We start from the raw sequence: 23502 nt of genomic DNA, 5'->3' as shown, positions 1-23502 counted from the left end.
CTTTCTCTGGCGCCGTTGCCGGGATCGAAGGAAATTACACCACAGAGATTTCTAACTCCCACGTCAACTACACGCCAGTAGCTCTTTTTCTGGCGCCGTTGCCGGGGAGATCAAGACACGCTGCAAGGGGAGTCTCCACAATCCAATCTCTTTACTTTGTTTTTGTCTTGCTTTATTTTATTTACTACTTTGTTTGCTGCACTAAATCAAAATAGAAAAAAATTAGTTGCTAGTTTTACTTTATTTGCTATCTTGCACTCTATATTAAAAACACAAAAAAAATTAGTTACTTGTTTTACTTTACTTAATATCATGCATGTTTTTATTTCACTAGTTAAGCATAATGGAAAACAACAAAAATATGAGAGATCTTTATGAACTTTATCTTGAATTAGGACATGATGTGTTTGAAGAGAGAATTAAAAAACCCATGGAACTTTATATGCATGCTAATGGGAATGTTATTACTATGGATTCTTTGAACACCATTGTTGCTAATGCTATGGAAAATTCTAAGCTTGGGGAAGCTGGCTTTGATAAGCATGATCTTTTTAGTCCCCCAAGCATTGAGGAGAAAATTTTCTTTTATGATTACAATATGCCTCCTATATATGATGATAGCCACTTTGTTGAATTTGCTCCTACTACAATTAATAAGAATAACTATGCTTATGTTGGGAGTAGCACTAATTTTATGCATGAGACTCATGATAAGAATGCTTTATGTGATAGTTGTATTGTTGAGTTTTCTCATGATGCTACTGAAAGTTATTATGAGAGAGGAAAATATGGTTGTAGAAATTTTCATGTTACTAAAACACCTCTCTATGTGCTGAAATTTTTGAAGCTACACTTGTTTTATCTTCCTATGCTTGTTACTTTGCTCTTCATGAACTTGTTTATTTACAAGATTCCTTTTCATAGGAAGCATGTTAGGCTTAAATGTGTTTTGAATTTGCCTCTTTATGCTCTCTTTTGCTTCAAATACTATTTCTTGCGAGTGCATCATTAAAATTGCTGAGCCCATCTTAATGGCTATAAAGAAAGAACTTCTTGGGAGATAACCCATGTTTTTACTACAGTACCTTTATTTTATATTTGTGTCTTGGAAGTTGTTACTACTGTAGCAACCTCTCCTTATCTTAGTTTTGTGCTTTGTTGTGCCAATTAAATTCGTTGATAGTAAGGTTCATACTAGATTTGAATTACTGCGCAGAAACAGATTTCTTTGCTGTCACGAATCTGGGCAAAATTCTCTGTAGTTAACTCAGAAAATTATGCCAATTTACGTGAGTGATCCACAGATATGTACGCAACTTTCATTCAATTTGAGCATTTTCATTTGAGCAAGTCTGGTTCCTCAATAAAATTCGTCTTTACGAACTGTTCTGTTTTGACAGATTCTGCCTTTTATTTCGCATTGCCTGTTTTGCCATGCTCGATGGATATTTCGATTCCATTGACTTTCAGTAGCTTTGTGCAATGTCCAGAAGTGTTAAGAATGATTATGTCACCTCTGAACATGTAAATTTTGATTGTGTACTAACTCTCTAATGAGTTGTTTTGAGTTTGGTGTGGAGGAAGTTTTCAAGGATCAAGAGAGGGAGATGATACAATATGATCAAGGAGAGTGAAAGCTCTAAGCTTGGGGATGCCCCGGTGGTTCACCCCTGCATATTTCAAGAAGACTCAAGCGTCTAAGCTTGGGGATGCCCAAGGCATCCCCTTCTTCATCGACAACATTATCAGGTTCCTCCCCTGAAACTATATTTTTATTCCATCACATCTTATGTGCTTTGATTGGAGCGTCGGTTTGTTTTTGTTTTTGTTTTGTTTGAATAAAATGGATCCTAGCATTCTTTGTGTGGGAGAGAGACACGCTCCGCTGTTGCATATGGACAAATATGTCCTTAGGCTTTACTCATAGTATTCATGGCGAAGTTTCTTCTTCGTTAAATTGTTATATGGTTGGAATCGGAAAATGATACATGTAGTAATTGCTAAAATGTCTTGGATAATGTGATACTTGGCAATTGTTGTGCTCATGTTTAAGCTCTTGCATCATATGCTTTGCACCTATTAATGAAGAAATACATAGAGCATGCTAAAATTTGGTTTGCATAATTGGTCTCTCTAAGGTCTAGATAATTTCTAGTATTGAGTTTGAACAACAAGGAAGACGGTGTAGAGTCTTATAATGTTTACAATATGTCTTTTATGTGAGTTTTTCTGCACCGCTTCATCCTTGTGTTTGTTTCAAATAGCCTTGCTAGCCTAAACCTTGTATCGAGAGGGAATACTTCTCATGCATCCAAATACTTGAGCCAACCACTATGCCATTTGTGTCCACCATACCTACCTACTACATGGTATTTCTCCGCCATTCCAAAGTAAATTGCTTGAGTGCTACCTTTAAACAATTCAAAATTTATCACCTCTGATTTGTGTCAATGTTTTATAGCTCATGAGGAAGTATGTGATGTTTATCTTTCAATCTTGTTGGGCAACTTTCACCAATGGACTAGTGGCTTCATCCGCTTATCCAATAATTTTGTAAAAAGAGCTGGCAATGGGATTCCCAGTCCCAAATTAATTAATAAAAATAGACACTCCTCCATGGTATGTGATTGTTGGACGGCACCCGAAGGATTCGGTTAGCCATGGCTTGAGAAAGCAAAGGTGGGGAGGAGTATCATCATAATAAAACTAAAATAAAAAGGCACTCCTTCATGGTATGAGATTGTTGGCAGGCACCCGAAGGATTCGATTAGCCATGGTTTGTGAAAGAAAGGTTGGAAGGAGTGCCACACAAAAATAAAAATAAAATGGGAGCCGCTCTTTGAAGGTTTGTCTGGCAAGGGGGTTAGAGTGCCCACTACCATTCATTGACAACAACAAACACCTCTCAAAATTTTACTTTTATGATCTCTATATGTTTTCAAAATAAAAGCTCTAGCACAAATATAGCAATCGATGCTTTCCTCTTTGAAGGACCTTTCTTTTACTTTTATGTTGAGTCAGTTCACCTATCTCTCTCCATCTCAAGAAGCAAACACTTATGTGAACTGTGCATTGATTCCTACATACTTTCATATTGCACTTGTTATATTACTTTACATTGACAATATCCATGAGATATACATGTTATAAGTTGAAAGCAACTGCTGAAACTTCATCTTCCTTTGTGTTGCTTCAATACCTCTACTATGAATTTATTGCTTTATGAGTTAACTCTTATGCGAGACTTATTGATGCTTGTCTTGAAGTACTATTCATGAAAAGTATTTGCTATATGATTCATTTGTTTACTCATGTCATTTACATTGTTTTGATCGCTGCATTCATTACATATGCTTACAATAGTATGATCAAGGTTATGATGGCATGTCACTCCAGAAATTATCTTTGTTATCGTTTACCTGCTCGGGACGAGCAGAAACTAAGCTTGGGGATGCTGATACGTCCCCGACGTATCGATAATTTCTTATGTTCCATGCCACATTATTGATGATATCTACATATTTTATGCATACTTTATGTCATATTTATGCATTTTCCGGCACTAACCTATTAACGAGATGCTGAAGAGCCAGTTGTTGTTTTCTGCTGTTTTTGGTTTCAGAAATCCTAGTAAGGAAATATTCTCGGAATTGGACGAAATCAATGCCCAGGGGCCTATTTTCACACGAAGCTTCCAGAAGACCGGAGAGTCAACGAAGTGGGTCCACGAGGCGGCCAGACGATAGGGCGGCGCGGCCCAGGTCTTGGCCGTGCCACCCTGTCATCTGGGCCCCTCGTGACGCCCCTTGACCTGCCCTTCCGCCTAGAAATAGCCTTCATCGCGAAACCCCCAGTACCGAGAGCCACGATACGGAAAACCTTCCAGAGACGCCGCCGCCGCCAATCCCATCTCGGGGGATTCAGGAGATCGCCTCTGGCACCCTGCCGGAGAGGGGATTCATCTCCCGGAGGACTCTAAACCGCCATGGTCGCCTCCGGAGTGATGAGTGAGTAGTTCACCCCTGGACTATGGGTCCATAGCAGTAGCTAGATGGTTGTCTTATCCTCATTATGCTTCATTGTCGGATCTTGTGAGCTGCCGAACATGATCAAGATCATCTATCTGTAATGCTATATGTTGTGTTTGTTGGGATCCGATGAATAGAGAATACTATGTTATGTTGATTATCAATTTATGTCTATGTGTTGTTTATGATCTTGCATGCTCTCCGTTATTAGTAGAGGCTCTGGCCAAGTTGATGCTAGTAACTCCAAGAGGGAGTATTTATGCTCGATAGTGGGTTCATGTCTCCGTGAATCTGGGGGAGTGACAGAAACCCCTAAGGTTATGGATGTGCTGTTGCCACTAGGGATAAAACATTGATGCTATTTCCGAGGATGTAGTTATTGATTACATTACGCACCATACTTAATGCAATTGTCTGTTGTTAGCAACTTAATACTGGAAGGGTTCGGATGATAACCTGAAGGTGGACTTTTTAGGCATAGATGCGTGCTGGATAGCGGTCTATGTACTTTGTCGTAATGCCCAATTAAATCTCACAATACTCATCATATCATGTATGTGCATGGTCATGCCCTCTCTATTTGTCAATTGCCCAACTGTAATTTGTTCACCCAACATGCTATTTATCTTATGGGAGAGACACCTCTAGTGAACTGTGGACCCCGGTCCATTCTTTTACATTGAAATACAATCTACTGCAATACTTGTTCTACTGTTTTCTGCAAACAATCATCATCCACACTATACATCTAATCCTTTGTTACAAAGAAGCTGTGAGATTGACAACCTCACTCAAGCTGTTTGGGGCAAAGTACTTTGGTTGTGTTGTGCAGGTTCCACGTTGGCGCCGGAATCCCTGGTGTTGCGCCGCACTACATCTCGCTGCCATCAACCTTCAACGTGCTTCTTGACTCCTACTGGTTCGATTAAACCTTGGTTTCATACTGAGGGAAAACTTGCCGCTGTACGCATCACACCTTCCTCTTGGGGTTCCCAACGGACGCGTGTTGTACGCGTATCACACGTCAGCGCTCCCGATGGGAGTAGCCCCCGAGTCTAGGTACGGATGCTTGCAATCCGTGCGTAGACTCAAGTTGTACTACTCGATCATTCTTCTCTGCTGAAGTTTTCCGCAGGTCTTCATAGGTCATCCGATATATTTTCCACTTGCAAGGGATAATGAGTAACATGCCCAACTTTTGTTGGTTAACTACCGATGGCAAAACAACGTTACTCTACACAGAATCAAGTCCCCGGGCATGATCCTGGAGCGCAAAAATTTTTGTCGGGTGCACGTCCAGCGCTCCCGATGGGAGTGTAGCCCCCGAGTGTCTGGGCACGGGTGCTTGCAACTGGGCGCAGACTCGAGCTAAGCAATTATCTTTTTCTTCATCCTTTTCTTCGAGTCCTTAATATATAGGGTGCGCGTTAGCGCTCCCGATGGGAGTAGCCCCCGAGTCTAAGCGCAGATGCTTCGCAATCTGTGCATAGACTCAAGTTTACCATCCGATAGCTTTTTATTCCTTCGAGTGCTTCGGGCATTCTTTATGACGTCATTGATGACATTTTATCAATGTCTTGATTTTGACTGACAAGACGTGACCCGCTGGGCCCATTCTCTCTCTGTCTGGTCCTATTTTCAAGCAATTTCCGCCCTCTGCACACGGTTACCAAGGCGTCTCCTCGATTCCCGCAACCATCAATTCGGAAAAAGGTCCGCTTGATAGACTGGCATCAACGACACGTGCCCACGCAACTCTTCTCCTCTTAAGATCTCCAAAGGGCGAGAAATCCCTAATCTTTTCCCATATCTGCCTCTGCCTTTCTTCTTCTTCCTTCCGTAACTGCTGCGCCGCCACCACCGCTTCTCCAATCTTCCCCAGATCTAGACAATGGTGAAGAAGAAGAGCGTTACTGCCGCCGGCAGCTCTTCGACCGGTGGTGCCGCCACCAAATCTTCCTCCACTCTTCCAAAGAAGAGTTCTTCAGATGCTCCTCCCACAGCTCCGGCGCCGCCGGCGCCGCCAGGCTCAATAGCCAAGCCAGAAGATTGGCTAGCGTACTCCATCACGAAACGTGATGAGAAGAGGGCTCGAAGCCTTGGATTAGTCTCCCCCGACGAGGGGAACGTGATACTTCCAGGTGCGATTTCTCGGCCCAACCCCCCTGCTGGTTTTACCGTGGTGTTCTTATCATTCCTATATCGGGGTCTTTCGCTTCCTGCCCATGAGTTCCTTCTTCGCCTTCTACGGACTTATGAAATCCAACTGTGGCAACTTACTCCCAACTCGATTCTTCACGTTGCTATGTTTATCACCCTCTGTGAGGCATTTTTGGGCATTGAGCCTCATTTCGGATTGTGGAAGAAAATCTTCTATGTTAAGAGGTACAACCGTAGCAATGGATCCTTCGTCATTGGAGGCGTGGGGTTCATGGCTCGCTCGGAGGTTAACTATTCAGTTTCCCGATGAGAGAATCTGTGCAAGGATGGAGACTGAAATGGTTTTATGTCAAAGATTCTGTGACAACCGAGTCCCAGCTCCCTTGCTTTGCTGAGGTCCTTGAGGCTAAGCCAAAAAATTCCTGGAAGAACATTCTTTCTCCCGACGAAAGGGCAGCAGCCGACGAATTATTCGCCAAATTCCTTCGGATCAAAGAAGCCGATGGTCAAACCATGATCGGCACAGAGGTAGCAGCAGTGTTCCTGAAGTGTCAGGTCCAACCAGTCATGGCGAGAGTTCGTCCAATGTGGTTGTATACGGGTCCAAAAGATGAAACCAGGATCAACGTCGCTGAACTGTCAAAAAAGGAGCTGCTTGATGAAGTCCGTCGTCTTACTCTCTTCAGTCAGGAGGACTCAATCCCATTGATATCTTCCTATACTCCTCTCGACGCCAACCATCCACCGTCAGAGGTAATTCTCTTTCTCATACTCTTATTATGCTGCTTTCGCTTAGTCGACATATTTTCCATTGTTCTTATTTGCTCCTTTCTTCGGCAGGTTCCCATAGTTTCTGGAAACTTACAAGATTCACCAAATGACAATTCTGAAGGAAGAGGCTCCTCAGTCCCTGTTGATTTTCGTACTGCCGAACATGTAGACCCAGAAGATGAATATGATGACCCGATAGATTCGGAAGCTGCCCATGCCAACCTTCCTTCCTCAGCTGACGATGCTTGCAACACAGAGGGATCAGTGCGCGATGATGACGGTGATCATGATGCCTTTATTGATGCAGCTGTGGAGGAGGCCAGGGCTTCACCCACGAAGAGATCGACCGGCGGCTTTGCCGATGAAGATGACCTCTTCGACATGTAAGTATCTTCTTCCCTGAAGCCGCACTTTGTCCTTTTACTTCTTGCATTCCTTTCATAACTTTTTGTCAATCATTTCCCTTCACAGTGACGAAGGTTTTGTCGAGCCACCGGCTAAGAAGGCCAAATCCGGAGCTGCTCCACCGGACGTCGCTGCTTCTGAAGCGTCGGTTCCTAAAGCAGCTCCCGCGGCTCAGGTATCAACAGCTTCTTCCCTTTCTAAAGGGAAAGATGCTACTTCGACTGCCACCACCAGGACTCCTCCTTCTGTAAGTCCCTCTCGATTGCAACGCGAACCTTTCTGGTGTGTATCTTGCTTAATGATTTTTCATTGAATATCCTTTTTCCTTTAGGACCTGCGAGGAGTTATCTCCTCTTTGGAGGCCTTCGCTTCCTAATTCACTTCTCTGGAGGCAGAGAAGGTTCGGCTGCAGAAGGAGGTTAAATCTTCCTCCTCGAAGTTGGATGGTGCGGTCAAGATAGCTGCCGAGGCCCGCCAAGAAGTCGACTCCCTGAAGGAGGAGCTGGGCAAGCTAAAGGAGAAGTTGAGGGAGGAGGAGGCGACCAGGCTGGCTGCCGAAGCTCGGGCGGCTGAAAAGGATGAACTCCTTCATCAGTCTTCCTTGGCTTTACTTGGTAATCTCCTTTGTGCTCCTCTGTCGATTATCGCACTTATGGGTTAGGCCTTTTATCAATGATCTTTCCCATTTTACTCCTGCAGAAGCTGCCAACATTCCTGCCGACGCCTTGGACAAAATTCCAAACAATTCTCCGGCCAACGGCCTGTCGATGACTCTTGCCTCCCATCAGCTCACGCGGGAGCTTCTTGAGAAGGGAAAGGGTGCCATGGCGCGGATACACTCGATGATCTTTCCCAAGATCAGTCAAGATAAAACTCTGGGGCAGTTGATCGACGCCTTCGCGGTTGACACCAAGGAGGTTATCGAGGTATTCAAACGTACTTCGCGTACCTATGGTGCCGTCCTTGCCTTCCAACTTATGATGGGTCACAGCTTTAAGGCCGATATTGAAGAAATGTCCAAGGAGCTGCCGAAGGAGGAGGATGGGCGGTTTGTTGATTTAAGCACCTTCAAGGCGTCAGCCGTTAGATGTGCACGCCAGCTCCTCGAGTTGGTTTCATCAAGGATGACATCGGCAGGCCCTAGTTTATCGACTCAGACCCAAGCCTTCTGATCTTTGTAGCAAACTTTTCTTTTGATTGGATGTGAAACACTATCTCGCTTGGATAACCTTTGGTTGTAATAAATTTTGTGCTAGCAATGTTGCTAGCACACTCTTCATTATAATATTGTCACTTGCATTCTCCCGATGGGAGTATCTTCCGATGTTGGTGTGAATCGGTCTGTCATGCTTTTTGACGCTGTTTCTTGCAGGTGTTCCCCGTGCCTGCATCTGTCGAAGATTCTTCAGGTGCTCTTTCTGAAGATGATTGGATCCAACGTATGAAGGATCGGATCACACAGTTAGAGAAGGATCTGCGCAGCACCTACGCCTTGGCTGCTATCATCAAGAAGAAGGGCGAGATTGCAGCTGATGTAGAGCGCTACGCACTTACTGAACTTCATAAAGCCACCGAAAGTTTAAACTGTAAGTCCCCTGATCCTTGCGTTCATTGTTCTTCCGCCAAAAATGTATTTGCCTGATCTTCCGTTAATTGCCTTGCCAGTCATATCTTTGAATCGTGCTGAAGAGAACAAGCGGGTCCATGAGCGTGTACACGCATTAACCCAGTTGTCGTCAGCCGAAGAGATTTTCTGGCGGGAGCAGTCGAAAGTTTCGGCTGTTGCACAATTTCAGGATCGGGTCCAACAGGTCCACCATTTCTTCGACAAATGCTACAAAGCCCTGAGGGTGGTTTGGAGGACAATGTTTCCCTTGAACAGAGTTCCCCCCACGTTATTAACTCTGATGTCGGAGTTTGGGAATACCAAGAAGATTCGGGACTTGGTGCGGGCTCAAGTCTTTGCAGGGGCCAGGTTTACACTTGCCCTTGTTCTTGCACGTTATCCTTCAGCGAGCTTGCTGTCTATTGCCAACGCAACTGGTGATTTGGAGACGTTGTATCTGAAGGTATTGCTGCCCGCCAATATGATTGTCGACAAGCTTGAGAAGGATTCAAAGGTACCTGAAGAAAGAGACACTCCGCAAGGGTGATTTCAGGAGTTGAGATTGCTTTTGTAAATAGATATTTTGACTACTTGATCCAAATGTTAGGATCGTTTAACCGAGGTTTATTATTTGGTAGATACATGTATATGTATTTTTACCATGTTGATGCCGTTGGCAAATTTTGAAGGGGCAAATCTTAATTGCTCGTTTAGTCGTGTATGTATTCGTTGGTCGGCAAATCTTTTGAGTGATCAGCTCGTATTGCGGGTTTTGCTAATCCCGTTGTATGCGCAACTTTGCCTTCAACCGATGTATGCTTCGACGGTCACTCCCGAATATTTCGGGTGTAATGACTGCCGGTGAACCCGTTTTTCTTTGATATTTCCGTAAGTAAGATATCGAACGTGGGTTGTGTTGATGTGTACTTCCGGACTCTTGCTATTTACGGCGCTCGTAGAGGCATCTATAGCAGAGGGAAGGGTTAATGTCCTTGTTTATTTTGCATCCTGTAGCACTCGTAGAGGCATTTTTCGGAGCACCATCCTTTGCCGCGTACTGTGTTGGACCATCGTTCGCCACGAGGCGTAGACAAGGTTTACAAAGATGCGGTTTAGGTGCTCCGGTCAACTGCAAAGCTTTTCAAGGAATCAAAACTTAATTTCTTATTAATAAAAAACGTGGGACTAAAGCGCGAAGAAAGGGAGAGCCCTGTTTGAAAAGGAAAGGGAAACTAAACACTAGTAGATTGCTTAAGTTTTGAAGGGGTTCTTCTCATCTTCTGGCTCGGTCACCATGTTGGTGTTTTTTGAAGCGTCGTCGACTTCGCCAGGGGTCTGGGCAGCGATTGTCAGTGTCTTGCTGCCTCCTATATCTTCTGCATCATCAACTGCCGAAGCCTTTGCTGCCGAAGCTTGGGCTGCCAAAGTTTGTGCTACCGGAGCTTCAAGGGCGAGGTCGGCTGACTTCTTCTTTGCTCCTCTAACGCGTTCTTCTTCCTTAATACTGCGTGACGATGTCTTCGACGGAAGGTCAGCAATTTCTTGCCTCATGCCAAACTTAGCAGCAATCCTCTGAAAGTCCCGATCACAATTGTCCGAGCGTGAGAAACTTCCATAGACTGTAATGTTTGTCCCATTGTTCCCAGGCATTTTCAGCTTGAGGTATGCGTAGTGCGGTACAGCCATGAACTTGGCATAAGCTGGTCTCCCGAGTATAGCGTGATACTGCGACTCCCAGTTCACGACTTCGAAATCGATCTTTTCCTTCCTGAAATTATCGAGTTTGCCAAAGACGACGTTCAGGTAAACTTTGCCAAGAGAGTATGCCGGTGAAGTAGGGAGGATCCCATGGAAGCGGGTGTCTGATTCTTCTAGCATTCTCATGGTGATCCCCATACTCTTGATTGTGTCGAGGAATATTAGATTGAGTCCACTTCCACCGTCCATGAAGACTTTGCTCATCTTGAATCCTCCTACCGACGCTTCGACCACTAGGGCAGCGTGTCCTGGTTTTGGTATAGTCATCGGGTGATCCGCTCGGCTGAACGTGATGTTCTGAGACGACCACTCGAAATACTCAGGGATGTTTGCCATAATGCTTTCTGCCAGGTTGATTTCTTGAGTAAGCTTCTTCATTTCTCTCCTTGAAACACCTGTCCTATGGATCATACTCATCTGCCCACGTGGTGGTGGAAATGCCTCGTTGGGTTGATGAGGTTGAGCCTGCTGGACTTGATGTTGTGGTGGAGGTGGTGGTGGTGGTGGTGGTAGCTGTTGCTGGCCAGCCTGCTGGATGAGTTTGTGCATATCAATGAACTGTCGACAGTCCCTGAGCAGGTGACTGGACTTTGTTTTACCGTCCTTGGAATCAGTATACGAGTGCAAGTAATAGGGAGCGTTGATCTGCTCAGCGTAGGGCAGTTTGGGAGTCCTCTGTTGTCGCGGTTTATAATTGCCACGGTTCCCAGAGTTGTTCCAATTACCGTCCTGTCATCTCGCATGTCGTCATACCGGTCGTCCTGCCGATCAGAATACCCTGCGGCTACCAGGTTGTTGTCGTCATAGCTGCGGTTCTTCCTCCTCTTGTTGCGATCCCTTCGACCACCCGAGTCATGCTTCGGTTGGTCATCGTCTTCGTCATCACTGCGCTGTCGCGGCTTTCGAACGTTGTCTTCGCCATCTTCCCAGCTGTTGGCGATTTCCATTAACTTGGTTATGGTTTTCGGCTTCTTGCATCCGAGTTCTTCTATGTAGCTTTCACGTCGGATGCCGTCGCTGAAGGCGTCGATTGCTCTGTCGACAGATACGTCTTCTGCAGCGTTCAGGAGTTTGGTGAATCTCCCGATGTATGAGCGCATCGATTCCTTCTGCTTTTGCTGGCAATGCCGTAACTCTTCGATCTCGACGGGCCTTTAGTACGCTGATTGGAAGTTGGCAACGAAAGCCTCTACTAGGTCGTCCCATGATTTGATGGAACCCTTTGGCAGACCTCTTAACTAGGCTCGTGCTGAGTCCTTTAAGTAGAGCTGCAGGCACTGCATTGCTGCTATCTGGTTCCCCTTTTGCAGAATCACGGTCTGTAGATAGTCATCTATCCAGGACCTCGGCTCCTGCTGCCCATCGTATTTGGCAGCGTCAGTAGGGGTGGGTTTGAACTTCCTGGGTGGCATCGCCTCGCGAATTTTGTAGCTTAAACAATCGGCTCCCCTAAGCTCGCCGTCGTTCTCCTGACTCTCATCCGAAGAATCACTATCGTGTTCCTCCCTGGCGGCGCGTCGCCGCCTTGCTTTGTCGATCCTACTCTGGGTAATTTCATCCCGATCATCTCTCGCATGGTGCTTTGAGCCACTAGCTTGTAACGTGGTCTTGTCCTTTCTCGGGACCAGATTGTCTCCCAATATCATGAGACTTTCTAGGGCACCTCGGTGGGCTTGATCCATGGAACCTTCAGGGCGCTGATTGATGAGGTATGCAGCGAGATTGGCGGTCGCTCCCGCGACGGCCTTTGGCCGTGGCATGCCCGCGGTGTCTATGGTCAGGAAGGACTTGGTCAGGTTTGATGTTATTTCTCTAGCATCGTCTTCTGAGAGCCTGGACATTCTTGATCGATGTTTTCCTGCCCCGTGAGTACTTCGAGAGGCGCTTCCTTGCGAGCCCCTTCGTCGCTCGCTAGATCGGTCTGCCGCAGATAGGCGTCTCTCGAGGGTGGCTTGTTCTTTGGATAGTCGCTCCCGATTTTTCTCCAATATGGAGCGGTAAGCATTGAGAGTGCCAACCGTGGTTCCTGCCGGAAGTGGCGTATTGTTAAGCACGGCTGCCTTGGCTGCTTCCCACTCCTCCTCTGCGATGGTGTGGTCGCTGTTGTTGTTGCTGGCGCTGTTCTCAAAACTAGCTCACCTGCTGGAACGGGGGGTGCGATCTCCGTCTCCCCTGTTAGCAACATAAACTTGGTGGGGCGCCGCTCTTCGGGTGTCTCCTCGGGCAATGCTGTCGATGCTGTCCTCTCCCGATGAATAATGGGCATTGCAGATGAACGGTGTGTCGCTCGATCCCAGCCCGTGCCTAGTATCACAGTTCCCGCAGTAGTACGAGGTTAGCTCTGAGGACGCGGGATCATTGGATCCAACCGACATGGAGGATGCCGAACGGGGAGTCGAAGGTGCGGGCGAACTCGACGGGCTTGTCAGGCCAACCGAAAGGTCGAGTGATGACGAAGCGCTTGGGCTCGTCGAATGGGAGATGGGTGATTCCAGCAGCCGAAGGATTCCTTCCGAGTTGACGTTGTAGTGGACGCTCACGAAGGTCATCTCCATGTTGCCTTGTAGATCGGAGAAGGTCGAGCGAGACGAATCGATGTGCGGGGTGAATTCATAGGAGCCGAAACGAATCGGGCTTCCCAGATGAGGCGATGATGGTGTTGATGAAGCTGCTGATGACATGACGGGCTCCGCCGATGTCCGATCTTGTGCTGGCAGGGTTCCCACAGACGGGGCCAATTGTCGAGGGTACTCCTCGGCAATGCCCTCCGATTGGGGCTTAGGGTTAGCGGAATCCTGCAAGCTAACACGAGACATCGGTTCACAGACAAGTGGGGAGAGCGATTTACCCAGGTTCGGGGCCCTCGATGAGGTAAAACCCTTACGTCCTGCCTGTCTGTTCTTGATTATGATGATAATGGGTTACAACGGGGTGCCGAATAGTTCGGCTGAGATCTCGTCGAGAGGCTAAGTACTACAACGACCTAGCTCTAGATTTTCTGGTGGCTAAGGCTGCTAAGATTGATTGTGTCCCTCGGCAGCCCCTCTCCTGTCCTTTATATAGGAGGCCAGGTCTCAAGAGGTCTAACCGAGTACGACTAGGTTTACAGCAGTTTTAGATCTAATCTTTCCTTGTTCGGCTGCTTCCTTGTCTTGCCTGTCAAGGATTCCTCTGGTGCGCCGTCCAGGTGGCCCATCTTGCCACCAGGTGTCTTCATGGGCCTCCAATTAGTCAATACAGGATAGGGCAATGTCGGTTACCCGAAGGGTAATGCCCACGTCATCTATAGCGAAGAAAAAGAGCAAGGTCCCCGTCGATTTTGCATCATAGCGCTCGTAATTTCAGAGGCTTTTTTAGAGTGCAATCTCTGGGCATATTTTCCATTGAACCGATGTTCGTTGTAATATACGAACAAAGTTCCTGATGATGTAGTTCGGGTGTCCCGAATTACTGCAATTATTCAAAGAAACAAAACTTGAATCTTCATTAATAAAGTAAGCGAAAAACTAGGGGCTAAAAAGAGCCCTGCTGAAAAGAGAAAAAACTAAATATAATGCTATCCATCCCTTTCAGCAAGAGGAGGGTTCTTCTTATCTTCAAGCTTGTCCGACGTGCCAGTGGCTTTGGAAGCATCACTGGTTTCATCAGGAGTTCTTGCGGCGATTGCCGGAGTTTTGTTTTCTTATATAATGATCTTGCCGTCAGCTGCCGAGGTTTTCACTGTCGAAGCTTCCAGGGCAAGGTCGGCTGGCTTCTTCTTCATTTTCTTGGCGCGTTCATCTTCCTTACTATGGAGTGCTGACGATTTTGAAGGGAAGTCGACAGGTTCCTGTTTTAGCCTGAACTTCGCAGCAATCCTCTGAATCTCGCGATCGCAATTATCTGAGCATGAAAAACTTCCATAGACTGTGATGTTTGTTCCATTGTTCCCAGGCATTTTCAGCTTGAGGTATGCATAATGCGGCACAGCCATGAACTTGGCATAAGCTGATCTTCTAAGTATAGCGTGGTAGTGTGATTCCCAGTTTACTACTTCGAACTCGATCTTTTCCTTCCTGAAGTTGTCGGGTTTTCCAAAGACAACGTTCGGGTAAACTTTGCCAAGAGAGTAGGCCAGTAAGGTGGGGAGAATTCCGTGAAAACAGGTATCTGTTTCTTCTAGCATCCTCATCATGATTCCCATGCTTTTGATCATCTCGAGGAATATCAGGTTTAATCCGCTTCCACCGTCCATGAAAACTTTGCTCATCTTAAACCCTCCGATTTGCGCCTCAACTACTAAGGCAGCGTGCCCTGGCTTTGGAATTGTCATCGGGTGATCCGCTCTGCTGAACATAATGCTCTGAGATGACCAGTCGATATATTCAGGAATATTAGCCATAATGATTTCTGCGAGGTTGATTTCTTGGGTGAGCTTCTTCATCTCCCTTCTCAAAACACCGGTTCTTTGAATCATACTCATTTGTCCACGTGGTGGCGGAAATGACTTGTTAGAGTTGTGGGGCTGAACTTGCTGGACCTGGTGCTGAGGCGGAGGGGGAGGTGGGATTGGTTGCTGCTGCTGCTGGATGAGCTTCTGCATCTCAATAAACTGCCGACATTCCTTGAGCAAGTGACTTGACTTCTTCTTGCCGTCTTTAGGGTCGATGTACGCATGCAGGTAGCAAGGGGCGTTTATCTACTCAGCGAAGGGTAGCTCGGGGGTCCTCGGAGGTCGTGGTTTGTAGTTTCCACGGTTCCCAGAATTACTCCGATTGCCGTCCTGCTGATCGTCTTGCCTGTCATCATACCGATCATCTCGTCGATCGGAATATCCTGCGGCTACCAAGTTGCTGTCATCGTAACTGCGGTCTTTCCTTTTCTTTCGACGATCCCTTCGACCACCCGAATCATGCCTCAGTTGATCGTTGTCTTCGTCGTCACTGCGTTGTCGAATCCTTCGCACGTTGTCTTCGCCATCAGCCCAGCTGTTGGCAATTTCCATTAGCTTGGTTATAGTCTTCGGCTTCTTGCGCCCAAGTTCCTCTATGTAGGTTTCACATTGGATGCCATCGCTAAAGGCATCGATTGCTCTGTCGACGGAAACATCTTCGGCGGTGTTCAGGAGTTTAGTGAACCTCCCGATGTATGCACGCATCGACTCCTTCGGGTTCTGCTGGCAATGCCGTAATTCGTCGATTCCAACAGGCCTCTTGTACGTTGCTTCGAAGTTTGCGACGAAAGCGTCTACCAGATCATCCCATGATTTGATGGAACCCTTCAGCAGGCCTCTCAACCAGGCCCGTGCCGGATCCTTCAGGTACAGTTGCAAGCACTGCATTGCTGTTATCCGATTTCCTTTGTGTAGGATCACTGTCTGCAAATAATCATCTATCCACGACCTCGGCTCCTGCTGTCCATCATACTTAGCGGCGTCAGTAGGGGTAGGTTTGAACTTTTTGGGCGGCATTGTCTCACGGATCTTGTAGCTTAAAAAATCAGCTCCCCTCATCTCGTCGTCGTACTCGTGGCTTTCTTCTGAGGCGTTGCCATCGTATTCCTCCCTCGTGGCTCGCCGTCGCCTAGCTTTGTCGATTCTACTCTGGGTGATTTCGTCGCGGGCGTCCCTTGAGCGATGCTTCGAACCACTGGCTTGGAGCATGGACTTTTCCTTTTGTGGAACCAGATTGTCTCCCAAGCTTGCGAGGCTTTCCAGGGCGCCCCGATGAGCTTGAGCCATAGAACCTTTGGGTCGTTGGTTGATGAGGTACGCCGCAAGGTTGGCAGTTGCTCCCTCAATGGTTTTTGGCCTCAACATACCCGCAGTGTCCGTGGTCATGAAGGACTTGGATAGGTTTGACGTTATTTCTCTAGCATCTTCTTCCGAAAGTCTGGATAGCCTTGATCGGTGTCTCCCTATACCTTGGCTGCTTCGGGACGTGCTTCCTCGCGAGCCCCTTCGTCGTTCACTAGATTGATCCGCTGCAAACAGACATCTTTCGAGGGTGGCCTTCTCATTCGATAGTCGCTCCCGATTTTTCTCCAAGATGAAGCGATAAGCATTGAGGGTTCCAACCGAAGTTCCGGCGGGATGGGGTGTGTTATTAAGTACGGCTGCCCGGGCTGCTGCCCATTCTTCCTCCGCGATGGTGTAATCACTATTGTTGTTACCGCCACTATTTTCAAAGCTATATCGCCTGCTGGAGCGAGGGGTGTGATCTCCACCTCCCCTGTTTCTCGCGTTTCCTGCGTTATTGGCGGCATGGACTTGGTGACGCGCCGCTTTCCAGGTGGCCTCCTTGACAATGCTGTCGACAATGTCCTCTCACGACGAATACTGGGCGCTGCAGATGAACGGTGTGTCACTCGATCCCAACATGTGCCTGGTGTCGCAGTTCAGGCAGTAGTACGAGGTCATCTCCGATAGTACGGGGTTATCGGATCCAACCAACATTGAAGACATCGACCGAGGGGTTGATGGCGGAGACGAATTCGTCGAGTCTGTCAGGCCAGCCGAAAGATCGATTGATGATGACATGCTCGATCCTGCGGCCGGTGGGGGCGATTTTCTTGCTGATATGGGGACGAATGGTTTGACCGTGACCCCAGGTCAGGAGGGACTACCCGCTGAATTTAAGCATATAAATAAGCGGAGGAGAAGAAACTTACAAGGATTCCCCTAGTAACGGCGAGCGAACTGGGAACAACCCAGCTTGAGAATCGGGCAGCTGTGCCATCCGAATTGTAGTCTGGAGAGGCGTCCTCAGCGATGGATCGAGCCCAAGTCCCCTGGAAAGGGGCGCCTGGGAATGTGAGAGCCCCGTCCGGCCCGGACCCTGTCGCATCACGAGGCGCTGTCAACGAGTCGGGTTGTTTGGGAATGCAGCCCAAATCGGGCGGTAGACTCCGTCCACGGCTAAATACAGGCGAGAGACCGATAGCGAACAAGTACCGCGGGGTAAAGATGAAAAGGACTTTGAAAAGAGAGTCAAAGAGTGCTTGAAATTGCCTTGAGGGAAGCGGATGGGGGCCGGCGATGCGCCCCGGCCGTATGCGGAACGGCTTTTGCTGGTTCGCTGCTCGGCTCGGGGCGTGGACTGTTGTTGGCTGCGCCGGTGGCCAAAGCCCGGGGGCCTTTGGTGCCCCCGGTGGCCGTCGTCGGCACGGCCGGTACTACCAACCCGACAAGGATCACGACTCACCGGTTGAGCCCCAGTGACTTGGTCCTTAAGGCCAAGAAAATTTGCCAAAACCCGCTGAGCCCCAGCGGGAAGTACGGGCTGGCCCCTTACAACTGCAGCAACTCTCCTCCGCTGCGAGTAAGACTTTGGGACTTTCGGGAAGCTTTTACCGGTATAACCACGAGTATTTCTTTTTAACATGTTCCTTTTGTGCTTCAGAACTTCCGCCGGATCCGCCAGGAGCAGTCGGCATCTTATTCTCCCAACCGGCGCTTTGAGGACGATTGCGACGCTGGCCCTTACGTTAAGAAGAAACAGAAGATGGGCCGGTCCTACGTCAAGCATCCCGGTAACTTCTCAACTCCTCATCCAGATAAAGACACTGGTTCTGACGATGAGATCATTTGCCTCGAGGTATATTATTCAGCTCCTTTTTCCTTATAAACTGCTTCTTTGTAGATCTCCCCTCAGCTGGCACAAATCCTCAGGTCGTGGAGGGTGTTCCTCCCCTGGCAGCCAAGGTTGGCCAGGAGTTCCTAGATAAGCTGAACGATACGGGCCGGAAGAACAAAGCCCCATCTTCCAGTGCTGGCCCCAGCGAGGAGCCTCCTGCCAAGCGCTCCAAGAAGGATGACAGTGGCAAGCTCTTCACCACGAAGCGCTACCGGTCTCAGATGCCGGTTGCCTCCGGGTAAGCTTCCGGTTTTTCTTACTTCTTGCTTTTGCTTGCGTGTTTGCTTGTCCGGTTGCTTTTTTCTAACCTTCTCTCTTTTTCTTTTTCAGGCCTGCCCTGAGCCTCACCAAGAGTGCCTCTGGCATGAGGCCAGAAACTTCCGAAGAAGCCGCCAGGGCCTCTCTTCCTCCTCAACCGAGTCCGGTACCATCTGGTGCCGGCAAATCTCCTGCCTCCTCTCGGGGGGGGGGGGGGGGCAACACAAGTGCGGGGCGCGCGGCCCCTGAAATTTCACATCACCGCGCGGAGGAGGATCTATCTTCCCCTCCAGAAGCTGAAGACATCGGCGCCAGCAACACCGATGCCGGCACCGAAGAAACTGGGAGGGTGGAACCTTTGGTTCCCTCCCCACCCAAGAAGAAGAAGAAGGACACTGCCTCATCCTCCAAGACCGCGCCGGAATCTTCCGCGCCGGCTGCCTCTCCTCCGGCCAAGGGAAAATCGGAAGCCGCTGCGCCCACCGAGGAAACAACGCCAAAACCTCCGGCAAACCCACTGCCGCCAAGCCAACTCCTCCGGAGGGCGCCAAGCTCACCGCCCAGCAACTTGCTGCGGTGGTTACAGCAGCGACCTCCCCTTCTTCCGGCTCGCAGTCCCTTGTACTGCACGCCGACCGCGCCGCCGTTGCGGCCAGTGAGACGGCCTCAGCTCAGCTGGGCCGGATCACTGAGCTCAAACGCGGAGAGGCCGACCTGGGGCATCTACTTGACTACGCTGACAAGTGGAATCAGGCAGATCTATCTCCAGCGACCCGCGGTCTCGGGAAGGACAAGCTTCCGGTGATCGACCCTGCAGGCCCGCGGAGCACCGGGCAGCACTTCGGCCGACTCAGGCGCGCGGTCAAAGAGTTTGACACCGCGTGGCATGATGCCAACAACAACGTGGTGGTAAGTTGCACAAATTCCAAAGCTCTTTAAATTTATGCCGGTTTTCAATTCTTCAACTTATATATATATTCTCCCAGTCCCCGAGTTTCGGGTTGAGAACGCAGCTCTTAGCACGAAATTCCTTTAGAAACACAAAGAACCGGCATAGCCAGTCCCCGAGTTTCGGGTTGAGAACGCAGCTCTTAGCGCGAAACTCCTTTAGAAATACAAAAAACCGGCATAGCCAGTCCCCGAGTTTCGGGTTGAGAACGCAGCTCTTAGCGTGAAACTCCTTTCAATACCGGCATCTTCTAACCGGAACTTTTTAATTTGAACAGAGCACGCTGGACACCCGGAAGCAGCTCTTTGAGGAGCTTCTGTGGGAGCACCGGTACCTCTCTGAGGCCCACAGCCGCTGCCAAGGTTAGTTCCTGTGCCTCCGGCTTCTTTTTACCGGTTGATTTCTCTTTCTGTACTTATGAGTTCTTTGCACATCAGCTCTACCGGAAGCCTCCCTCGAGGACGCGACTGCTCAGCTCTCCACGCTTAAAGGTACTATTTTGTTAACCGCTCTCGAATCTTACCGGATTCATTTTGTTAACCGCTTCTTCTTCTAGATTGCAGCTGAAAAGGAGCAGCTGGTCCTGGAGCACTGCAAGGCACTGTACGCTCAGCAGGGCATCACCGCTGCGCTGAAGGATCAGCTGATGCAAGCTGAACTCCGGCACGGTCGGGAGCTCAAGGAGACGCAGGCTGCCGCTGAGGCCAAGTTCGATGAGAGCCTGAAGGACTTCACCGACGCCAGCGCGCAACTGCGGAAGGAGCTGGAGGAGGAGACCCGGTAGCGGAAAGAGCCGCAAACCTAGGTCGCCACCCTCGCCACAGATCAGGCTGAATACAACCGGTTGGTCGTTCAAGCCGATGCCCTGGCCTTCAGTAAGTTTCTCTCTTTTCTTTTTGCTTAAAAGCTTTTTTCTTTCCGGCAATATTTTCTTATACCCGTTCTTTCTTTCTTCCTTTTCTTTCCCAGCAAAGCTCTTCCCGGACTCGCAGCCACATGCATTCAAGAAGGTGGCGGAGCGTAGGGCTGAACAAGCTTTAAGCAACCCGGATGCTCCCTGGGACGGTTACGATCACCTGGTCGCGCTTGCTGCCCGCATCTCCCACATGCGAGTTGTGGACCGGCACCTTGTTGAGCTTCCAAAAAGGGCAATGCAAATCTTCAAAGTGCTGTGGCCCGGGGAACCTATTCCGAAAAATCTTACTCTCCTCTCCGACCGCCTCAAGGACGCCTGCCGGAGGTTCTGGGAGTGGAGGTGCTCAGCGGCCCGTGCCGGAGCTGACGCAGCGCTACGCGTTGCTTGCTCTTGGTACGTGGACCTGGACCTCGACGCCCTCCATAGTCTTCGCGGCGATGCGCCAACTGATAAGGACCCTCTCCTGAACGCCAAGCGCCAAGACCGCGCATACCGGATTGCTGAATTCGCCCAGTTCCGCACCTTCATCCCTCCTCCCGAAAACATCAAGGATGAAGTCTCTGACGACGAGGAGGAGGGTTCCGGTGAGAACGAGGAGGAGGATGCGGAAGAACGTGAAGCGCCTCCAGAGCAAGCCCCGGAAGCCCCTCCAGCTGGCCCTCAGCCCCCCCATTGCCTGAATGTTCCTTACTAAGTGTTTGCCACACCTGCTGCCTCAAAAACAATCTGTTAAATTCTACCCCAGAATGCTGGGGTATTTGATGTAAGATAATACTTTGTGGTTCTTTTGGTTGTGCTACAACTCGTTATGCCGGTATCTCGTATACCGGTAGTTTATCAAATTATGTTGTTGTTCTACTTTTAGCAATTTGCCTTTGTCATTTGTTTTGATCTTGCACCGTGAAGATTCCGGATTTGTTTCGGCATCCAATTCGATGCACACTTGGTTCTTTTGCTTTGGCTCTGCCTACCTCTCTGGGTTTCTTGGCGTATGAGTCACAAAGTTCTTTTGCCAAGCAATCATTTTCTTGAACTTAGAAAGAACTCGAAATTTTTCACAAAAAACCGGTATAACCGGGGTTAGTCAAGCTTTCTTCGGATTGTTTGTTCTCACCCTCTCTTTACGTGTTTCACGTGCTTGGATCCTTCTGGTTTATCTTGCTTGCCATGAAGCCGGGTTTCGGACAGCAGCAGAGTCGAAGACTCCGGTAGGTTTAGCACACTACTATACCGAAAAAAGATGTCCAACAACCAACCGGTATACTGAAAAAATAAACACATTGCATGCAGTTTCGGTAGAGGCAGTCCCCGAGATTCATTCGAGGTGTCGGCATTTTTTATTCATAGCAAATAAGGTACAAAAAAAGGAACTCCTTACAGCACATCTTCAGGAATAGAAAGGACGGAGCAAAGCTATGTTCCATGGACGCTTAGTCTCCTCTCCTAACCTGTCCGCCTTTCCCTTCTTCGCTTCCTGTGCATCGATCAAGTAGTAGGCATCATTGTGTAGAGCCTTGCTCACAATGAAAGGTCCTTCCCATGGAGGTGAGAGTTTATGGCGCCCTCAGTGCGCTGCACTAGGCGTAGCACCAGGTCCCCTTCCCGGAACACTCTCTGGTTAACCTTCTGGCTATGATAGCGTCTGATGTTCTGCTGGTATATGGTTGTTCTTGCCAAGGCCAGCTCTCTTGCCTCCTCGAGCAGGTCCACATCATTTTCTCGGGCCTCTTTTACATCTTCTTCGGTATAGAGTTGAACCCTTGGTGAATCATGGATAATATCGGTTGGGATCATGGCTTCTGCCCCATAAACCATGAAGAATGGAGTATATCCGGTAGACCGGTTCGGTGTTGTTCTTATGCTCCATAGCACTGACGGTAGCTCGTCGAGCCAGCATCCCGGTGTCTTTTCAAGCGGTTCAATCAGCCTTGGTTTGATACCGGAAAGCACCAGAGCGTTAGTTCTTTCCACTTGGCCGTTGCCTTGCGGGTGTGCTACTGAGCACAAATCCAACCGGATATTGTTATCCTCACGGAATCGTTTAAACTCTCCTTGGGCAAAGTTTGTCCCATTGTCAGTGATGATGCTATGCGGGTATCCATATCGCAAGATAACATCTTTCAAGAACTTCACCGCCGTATGCCCATCACACTTTGCGATAGGTTTCACTTCCAGCCACTTGGTGAACTTATCCACCATTACCAGGATGTGGGTCATGCTTCCCCTTGCAATTTTGAATGGACCGACCATGTCAAGGCACCAAACAGCGAACGGCCAAGTTAATGGTATAGTTTTGAGATCGGATGCTGGGGTATGGTTTTGCTTGGCGTACCTCTGGCACCCGTTGCATTTTCGTACCAAATTCTCGGCGTTTTCCAGTGCCATGGGCCAGTAGAACCCATGCCGGAACACTTTTGCCACTAGTGCCCTTGACGAGGCGTGGTGCCCGCATTCTCCTTGGTGAATCTCCACTAGCATCTCTTTTCCCTCTTCCGGTTCCACACACCTTTGGAGGACACCGGTAACACTTCTCTTGTACACCTCGCCATTGATGATAGTATAAGGCCTTGGACCTCCTTTGGATCCTCCTTGCTTTATTTTCGTCAACCGGTAGAGTGCCGTTGATCAGGAATCCCTTAATAGGTTCAACCCAAGTTGGTGCTTCTCGAACCAGAAACACCGGTACATCGATCTCCATACTATCCACCAACATAATTTCTCTCGGTCTGGACGCCGCAGTCCCCGGGTTTACCGGAACAATCCCCGGGTTTCCCTCATCAATGTCCATTGGCACAACATGCGACTCCGGTACGAAAATTGACTCCGATTCCGGACTTGGTTTGATCGATGGCATCCTTAGGTGTGCCAAAGCTATTCCGGGAGGAATTTCCTGCCTGGAGGAGCCCAGCTTAGAGAGCACATCCGCGGCTTCATTTTCCGCTCGCGGTACATGGTGAAACTCACTGGCTTCGAAGAATCCGGCAGTCTTCTGCACATGGAACCGGTATGAGGCCATGTTGACATCTTTTGCGTCCCAG

The sequence above is a fragment of the Lolium perenne genome, chromosome 3 (assembly GCF_019359855.2).
Source record: "Lolium perenne isolate Kyuss_39 chromosome 3, Kyuss_2.0, whole genome shotgun sequence".
Taxonomy (NCBI): domain Eukaryota; kingdom Viridiplantae; phylum Streptophyta; class Magnoliopsida; order Poales; family Poaceae; genus Lolium; species Lolium perenne.
The sequence above is the reverse complement of the archived record's forward strand: the minus strand, read 5'-3'. Positions refer to the sequence as shown.